Source organism: Monodelphis domestica, chromosome 3 (assembly GCF_027887165.1).
Source record: "Monodelphis domestica isolate mMonDom1 chromosome 3, mMonDom1.pri, whole genome shotgun sequence".
Classification (NCBI taxonomy): Eukaryota; Metazoa; Chordata; class Mammalia; order Didelphimorphia; family Didelphidae; genus Monodelphis; species Monodelphis domestica.
The window spans coordinates 305776041-305785127 of NC_077229.1; the positions used below are offsets into that span (position 1 = coordinate 305776041).

Sequence of the window (9087 nt, forward strand, 5' to 3'; positions counted from 1 at the left end):
ACTCCCATGGGAAAAATAATCATCTCTATGTGGACAACTTGCAGATCTATATATCTCTCCTTACTCTCTCTACTGAACTCTACTCATATAGCACCTCTTGACTATTGTGCACTTTGAGTTGGATATCCCATCAGCCTCTCAAACTTATAAAGTTCAAAATACAACTCATTATCTTTCCTTTCATTCCTAACCTCTTCAGAACTTCCTTATTACTGTCAAGGACATCTCTGTCTATCCAATCACATAGGTTTACATCCTTCATGTCATCCTAAACTTCTAACACTCACTCTTACTCAGTCCACAAAGATAATTAATTACCGGATTGTCATTTATATTACTGCGAAATTTCTCATGATATGCACTCTTCTCTCTGCTCACAGAGTCATCAGCCTATTTCAGGCTCTATCATCTCCAATTGCTCTCCATGACTCAAGAACTTTCTCACTTTCAATCCATCCTTTACAAAACCACCAAAATGCCATTTCTAATACATGGATTTAACTGTTTTTTCTCTCTCACTCAATTTCTAATGGCTCTCCATAATCATAAAATCATTAAAAATTCCCCAATTTTGTTTGTTTGTTAAGTTCTCCATACCCTTTCCCTCTCTAATCTATGTACACATTACCCAAAAGCTCTGTTATCTTTCAAAACTAGTGTCATATGAAACCTTTCCTTGTCTACTTAACTGCTAGAACCTTCCACACAATATTTTATTAGTTGTCATTAAACTTTTGTTTTTGAAAAAGGACAAATAACATTGCAGGGTGATGTCTTGGCTTGCTTGTTGCTTGGTTTTAAATGAAGCAGAGCTGCACAAAATCATGCCTCACTTTCTCTTCCAAAGTCATCAAAGTCCAGGACCATGACAACTGGCAATAGCCTAGGATTCATACCTACGTATAGTTAGTTCTCTCCCACATTACAAATGAGGTCCTGCAGGGCAGAGACTATTTCATTTCTTTCTTTGTATCCTCAGGATTTAGGAGGAAAGCATCTGACTCAGGGTAAGCACTTATAAATGCTTGATGTATTGATAGAGTTTAGTGATTAGACTAAGGAGAGGAATAATGAGGATGATCAAAAGAAAAAGCACTGTAAAGATACATGAAAGAGTAGAATCAAGTGCACAAATAAAATGGTTAGCCTTGGGATAAGGGATGTTTCTTCCATGATAAAGAAGAAAGAGAGGTAAGTGATAATATTAACATGAAGTAGAGAACTGGAGCAAAGGACAGATGATCCTTATACCTACTGTTCCTATATTTTGCTTCCAGGGACCAAATAGACTTAAAGATACAGTGAGGTCTTGATTAGTATAAATAATGAATCTTATGTGAAGTGAATCTATATGTCATGTGATCACATGTATTTCAATTCACACTATCTGTAGTTATAATTATATAAATATATAATTTGTTCCAATCCAAGGAAAATATGCAGTTCAAATTCCAATGAAATTACCACTTTGCTAGATTCATTATTCCCACTAACCAGGATCCAGTTATATCTATCATATTCTCACTGTCTTTTTATCTCTAGGTTAAATATCACCATTTCCCTCAAATAATCTTCCAGTCCTCTTTGTTAGTATCAGACATTAAACTATATGCCAGAGAAGCAAAACATAAAAGAAGAAATCTCTTCTCTCAGGGTACTTAGATTCTATCTTGGGAAACAATTCAGGCAGATATAAGTGCAGATCATGAAAGAAATAAGCTATAGATCTCCTAGGTGCTCACCTGTCTTTGGACACCTGTTACCCAATTCTCACCTTGTATCTCCAAGAAGCTCTATAAAAAACATGTTGGCCAATGAACTAAACCAGGCAGAAGATAGCTAACAAAATTTAAACCTATTGGTGATCTAGTTGGATGGTTATTCCAAGAACATAAAGACCTTCTATAGGAATGATTGTATGAGAACAATGTGTTCTGATGGCCATGATGGTGACTGAAGCAGGTGCTATGGAGCACTTAGAGTGTACTGAGACATAAAAGACACCAAGATCATCCACTGCATCTCAAGTCATTGCCAGACATCCTGGAAATGAGAGATACTAATTATCAGTGCCATCAGTCAATTCTTTGAGACTAGAATTTGCTGGGGAGTGCTGATATACATTGGTGGGGAGAGATTTTAAGAAAATTAGTCTGGACCACCTCCAGGGACTAGCTAATCACTTAGGGGTCACTTTTAGTTCTATCTCTTCAAGTTGAATAATTTATTTCACTTCTCTTGAATGCTCTTTTTGGTAATATGCTATAACCTTCTTCTACCCATCATAAATTTCAAAATACCTACAATTTTGATTCTTTCAAGATGGTAATGATCCTTTGACTCACTATAAGAATACTGGTACTAAAAAAGTGTGTTTTCATGGCATCAAACATCTTGGATTAGTGCAAGTTTCACCTGTTTTCCAATTTGTGATCTAATTTCCTTCTATTCATTTCTGGCTTCCCCTCTATATAGTACCAATCCAAAATAAATACAGGTAACCATTCCACATCAAAACTTTTCTGCATTGTGGTTTCAATATATCACAGGTCAACATAAGAAATTAAATGGGAATTTGGGAGAACTTTTGCAGAAGCTTCAGTCAACATACAAAGACCAGCAGAAGACAGAAAAAAGTTTAGAAATTGAGAATAGTATTAGTATTGTAAAATTTCAACATATTTTATTTTTTAATACCATAAATCTATACAACTTCTTTTTTAAAGCTAAAATGAGCAAATAAGATGATTTTCTTGCAAAAAATGAATTTAAAAGCCAATAGATGATACATAAAGACTAGAAACATTAACATTGACCTACATATTGCCTATGATCTAATACTGAACTCAAATTTTACAATGCAGTGCTATAAACACCCCATAAAAGAAAAATAAACAATTCAGACTGCTTCTCTGGTGCAAAGGGAGGGCCAAAAATATTAGGCATATTCAGGGGCACTATACCTCCAAACAACATGATGTATTTTGCTAAACAAAATCAATGTGCTATTTGTCTAACTTCTCATTAAAATCTGGACAACATGTATTTTAAACCCAGATTCTTTTGTTGGATTTAACTTCCTCCTCTATAAAATCAGGTTGAACTCTAAGGTCTCTTTTAAGTGTGAATCTATGATCTGTAATTTTATGAAGAGAATTTGTAATGTTATAGGGTTAATAGCAATTGATATAATACCATCCACAAAAAAAGAAGCAGTTCAAGAATTTCCTGAAAAGAAATCCTTTTTTCTTTCAGGATCTTCATAGGACTTTCTCCATGACAAACAATTTAGGTGAACATCAATCTCACAAAAACTTCTCGTGACCTCTTTTGAAAATTGCAGAGAGTTTGGATGACCTTTCCAAAATCATCAAGCATTTAGAGCACTTTCCAGGAACAAAGTTTTTGTTGTCATTTCAGTGTTTTTGTAGAAACAGACTTTTACCCAAGTTTGGAATGTGACAAACAGAAAAGGTAGAGAGTTAAGAGTGAAACACAAATTGGTGAGCATATAAACCCGTGTCAGAGTAGAGATATGTGTGGCAGAGGAAAGGTCTAGAATTGAGACCAGGCCAGACTAGCATAGAGTTATTTAGAACCAAGTCCAGTCATCAGCTCTTCTCTCTCCTGATTTTCCAGAGTATAGAGGTATCTTTGACTCCAAATTCTATCATAATTACTATATGTTGCATAGCTGCTTATTGTTATATTCCACTAATAAATAATATGGCCATTAATAATGATTTCTAGTTAAGCCTACAAGTTTCTGGATTGATACTTAGAAAGGGGAAAATTACCCTTGAAAGAAGATTTCTTCAATTAATTCTGGTATGTGAGGTGAGCCAATTAAAGAGTTTTTCTAATTTTAGCACCTAGGTTGCCTTTAAACTCAGAAAAAGAAAAAAGTGCTTAAATTGATGGCCTGGTAGCAATGGAAAGTTAGTGTGTTCAAATGGTCTTAAGAGGTATTGTTTACAGCCTGTATCTCATAGGTCTCTATAGTTGTTTATTCAAAACTGTCATTTCATTAGTTGGAGAATTTAAAATATACATTTCTTCCACCAATGCAAATCAGGTCCTTCCCATAGTTTCTTCTCTCAGGGAATTGCCCAGGGGCTCTAACAGCTAAAGTGACTTATTGTCACATAGCAAGCATGTGTCATATCTAGAATTTCCTGATTCCTACAAACTTAATAATGACCAGCCCAGTTGAATTGTTAAAAATGTGGATGTTCACTGTCTGGCTGAATACAGTCATTTCCATAGCTGTATCTATCCGAGCTGTGGATCATTTTAGCATATTTGAGGTGAGCCTTGAAAGGTACATTTTGTTCCTCTAATTCAATTCTTTTTAACTGACAATCAACATAGAATGAAATATTTTATTGTTTACTTGCAGGGGGTGAGGGGGGTTATCTGGACCTTTTTGCCAGTTGCATGACATAGCAATGAAATTTAGCAATTTAAACCTGTTTACAAAACTCCAATATACTAATATACAAAACTCTTTATAGGTGCTCATCCAGGGTACCATCAATGTGAGTAGGAACCACTTTCATGATGTTTTTTATAGAAAAGTAAAAATGGGCCACATGAGTCAACATTTACTGATTCCTTTTCAATTATCTCTATAGAATGTAAGTTAATAACAATTTAGAATTAGAGAAAGGGAAAATAGTATAAACTAACACAGATAATATGGGGGGGGGTATAACCTAGGAATCAGGCCTGGTTTATAGTTCTGATCCCACATAACCTTGTGAAACATTCTAGTTCTCTGTATTTCATGGGACAAGTGGACTAGATTACCACTAAGGATGTTTCCACCTCTTATGATCTGGAATTCTATATATGTGTATATTATTAATTAAGTGCAATAGTAAGTTAAACTCTAAAAACTTAAAGCTCACTTGGTTATAATTTAGGCTCAAGAACATCATAAAAGAAAACAATTTGATTTCAGATAAAAGAAACCACCAATAATTTGCAGCTTTTGGAATGGAACTTAAAATGAGTTCTCTATAATGTTTCAAAAACTGCTGGTTTCAAATCTCACACCAGCCTATAATTTCCCCTTTTAACACATTTTGATGAAGAGAAAATTAAAAACAGTGCTCAATCAATTGGGCTAAAAAGTTTTTTTGCACTTGGTCCCCAGAGCAAATCACTGGTTAGTTTAATTGTTATTAACACATGATTTACAAACCACACTCCGAAACTTAGAATTTCGATTGTCAAGAGAGTGATTTAATAAGAATTGGATAAGTTCAGAAATAATGCTTCAGAACTTATTCATCATTCATTTAGGCATTTCACAGTTGCAAAGAAATTAAACACTCAAATTTCTCTGAAACAAGTTCTAGCTTATGGGCATGGTTTATCAAATAGGAGTGATTTGAATCACAAAAGATAATGTGAATCATTTTCACAAAAGTTTTCCTAACTATAAAGTGTTTCATGTCTGTCTCTGATCTCATATAACTATGGAGGTTTAATGATTTAAAGATTCTTTGATATTCTTTGAGATTGGGACCATACCACAAAATGCTCAAGTTAAAAAGGGATCTGGTCTTGATTTTAAGAGTCTGAATTGAATAATAACAAGCAGGAATGGCATAGTGAGTAAAGAGCTAGTCTTAGAAGCAGGAGGTACTCAATTCAAGTCCCGCTTCCATCATCTATTGGCTCAATGATCTCAGAAAAGTCATTAACTTCTCAATGGTCCAGGCAACTCTCCTTAACTAAACATCAGGTGAACAACTGCGCTGATCAGGAGTTCCTTACACACATGAAATCACAGGTCTAGTCCACAAATAAAGAACTAAGGGTCAGTGCATCAATTATTCAACAAAATGACAGGAGATATAATCTTGCCATATTTCTTTATATTAACAACTGACATATTCATATCACTTGAAAGTTTGCAAACCACTTTTCACATTGTATCTCACAACAACCCTACATGGTATTATTATCCCCATTTTATAGATGAGGAAATGGAATCATCAACCACATTTCAAAGTGACTTGTAGCATTGTTCAAAGGAGAAAAGAACCTAATTCAGAAAAATTATCTTCTGTCTAAAGAGCAGAGTAAATAAATCACTATAAGAAGAGCCAAGAAAGGAATAATATGCTTGGGGTCATTTAAAAATGACAGCCCCACACTTATTTTCCAAATAGACTTCATACTACTAATACACACATGCAAAATAGACAGAAGTATTTTTAAAATAAATATAATCTTACATTTTATTCAAAGTAAGATTAGGATGGATAAAAAAAGTAAAGTTGGCTGATGTAACAGGTGCAAGTAATTCCCTAGGCTAATAAAGAAGTCAGATGCCAGGACTACTGAAGGTGTTTAATGAGCTCTTACAGCTCTCCTATTGCTATTTAGTAATAATAATGTTTTAATTAATCCAAATTAGGGTTCCCTGCCTGACTTACCTTTATGAAAAGGCATGCTTTGTTTTCAAACCCCAGTTCAAAATTCTGGGAAATAAGGATTTATCTGGCTCTTTTCCAGATTCTAGGAGGCTAGAAGCCAAGAGCTATGTATTTTTTCCCAACTGCCTGATGGAGAAAGTGCCTGTTATTCCTAATAACTCTTGAGGTTTGTAGAACACCTCTGTTTCCTCTAAAGAGCCAGATTATTGCCAAATACTGAAAATTTAGGAGCTCTTTGGGAAAGTCTATGAAGTCCAGGTGTCGTTTTATTTCTTTTTAAACCAAGATCACATCTCCTGTTTAATTATGCCAGTGAAATTATTTATCAGGAGTAGGAAGAATAAAATATACTTATTTAACTCAGAAAGTGATAATTAATTGTTCTAAGCATCTAAAATGGAGTGAATTACTAATTAGTAGTTTAAAGCATTTGAGAAATAGAGATAATCAGATTAAAATTCTACCACAGGTAAAATAATTTTTAAATAATAAAATAATCTAATTTTCTTCCATTTTGGTTGCATCTATTTGAAAAGAGAATATATATTATATATAGATAATATATATATATATATATAGTTTTCTAGGAAAATTTAATTCAAATCATCCCTAAATATATATCTGTCTAAGGGCTCCCAAATTACTCTGTATTATTTGTTCTAAAATAGAAACTGTTTTGTTATGACCACCAGACATTGAAAACTTGAAGAGACATCTAATCTCTCCCCTTCATTTTTCAGATCAAGAAACCGAAGGCCAAGGAAGTTAAGCAACTGATTTCCTCAAGGCCTGGAAGGTTTAGTCATCATTCATACATATAATTAGTTGGCAAAGTCAGAATTTTAACCCAAGTCCACTGCTTCCAAATGCAGCATTCTTTCTACTGGACCATATTTTATTTTATATCTAAAGTATTATTTAGAGAGTATTTACAATATTGAGATATGGCAGTGCATGAATCTTACTAGGAATTACTTACTCATTAATAACCAACAAATATCTTTGATCTGGAAAATGTCCTTTAATCTAGATCATATAAAAGAGTTTTGAAAAGTAGAACCAGTTCATGCTTTTAAAAACTGTTCATAATAAAATAATCGAACTTAATTTTACACAATAATTCCAGGAAGAAGATTCCTCAATTCCCTTGGTACTACCCATTTTCCTCTCCAATATCACTTTCATTAAAGTCATATATTTCACTTAAAATGTTCCTGCTATAGTTTCATCCTATTTATTCTTATCCTGGGAGTATAAGACAGTTAGTAAATCTTTGAAGAGCATTATGAAGTTATACTTTATACTTTTATCCAAGTTAAACTAGACTAAGTTCTTTAAAATTTTTCTCACATTCTTACTTTCAATTCATTAAGCTTCATAGCTTCATTCTAATCTAGTTAGTCAGCCAATCAACAAATTAAGCGTCTATTATGAGCCAGATGCTTGGAGACATGAAGACAAAAGTGAAATAGACCATCTCATCAGGGTTCTTACATTATAAAAGGGGAGAGAACATGATACCTGACAAATACCCCAATGGTATAACCCCTCTCACACAAGCTATGTCCATTTGATTATTTCAATAAACTGACTTACCTACCTCAACTGGCTTATTGGCCCATTTTGGTAGGTGTGGGGTCTTAGAAAAAGACCACTGCCATGAAACTACAACTCAAACTCTCTCCAGGTTCTAGCAGCAACTACATTGTAGGGAAATACAACCCCCCTACTCATCACTGTTACTGCTAATCCCCCACTGATGTTTTCCACTTATGTCAAATCAGTCTATCACAATAATGACACTATAAACTACTAAACATAAAATATTTACTAAAATAGGCAAAATCAATAATACTAAAACTGTCATATTCCCTCAATATAAGATAAAGCCAAAATCATCAATTTATCATAGTTAACTTATAAGCCTTAATGATATCTTCTGCTGAAGCATACAAACGTTGAGAGAAAGAGTAGGCCCATCATTACAGGAACCTAGCAGGGAAACACCTTAGTGATAACAACTCTTTCTGCAAAGAAATTCCCAGACTGACCTTTGTCCCAGATCAAACATTAAATCCTCAAGTGCCAGTCCATCACCCAAGCCAGAACTCAACTGAATACACCAAAACAGCAAGCACCTCTTAATCACACAAACTCCAGCTAATTCAATTAACCCAGCTGATGCCTTCCTTTGCTAAATTAACTCACCACTTCCTGGGCTTCATTGGAAGTCCTACGACTGTGTTTCTGTATGACTTCCCAGATTATAATCTGTCTGCTCTGATTAAAGACACTTGTTATAATTACAGGTTGACAGTGAAAATTCATGTGCTCAGGAAAACTCACAACTCTGGCCTGTAGACCATGATGTCTTTGGTGACTTCGAGAATAATCTGCACCACATGAATCTCTTTCTGCTTTGGCTGCTCCCCTACTAGTCTTCATTGCTTTCCTGATGAACAAAATCTTTCTTCTTTTATTATACAAGTGATGGACCTGTAATCATGCTCCTTTAACTGACATTTACCCTGTAAAAGGCATTGAAGTAGAGTTACACTATTGTTACAAAACAGTTAACTGGAAAGCTCCTCAGGTTAATAAACCTAGCTACATCCTAACTCAGCAGGATGTTGCAATA

General features: G+C 34.3%; 1 long non-coding RNA gene across 1 annotated transcript in view; it reads right to left on the bottom strand.

Annotated features, from left to right (window-relative positions):
* LOC103095283 (uncharacterized) overlaps nt 1-8590 on the bottom strand; it is a 70349-nt gene extending 61759 nt beyond the window's left edge. Inside the window, exon 1 of the long non-coding RNA XR_008917730.1 lies at nt 8501-8590. This is a non-coding gene — a long non-coding RNA (uncharacterized LOC103095283). The remainder of the gene's footprint in view (nt 1-8500) is intronic.
* Between the last annotated feature and the right edge of the window lie 497 nt (nt 8591-9087).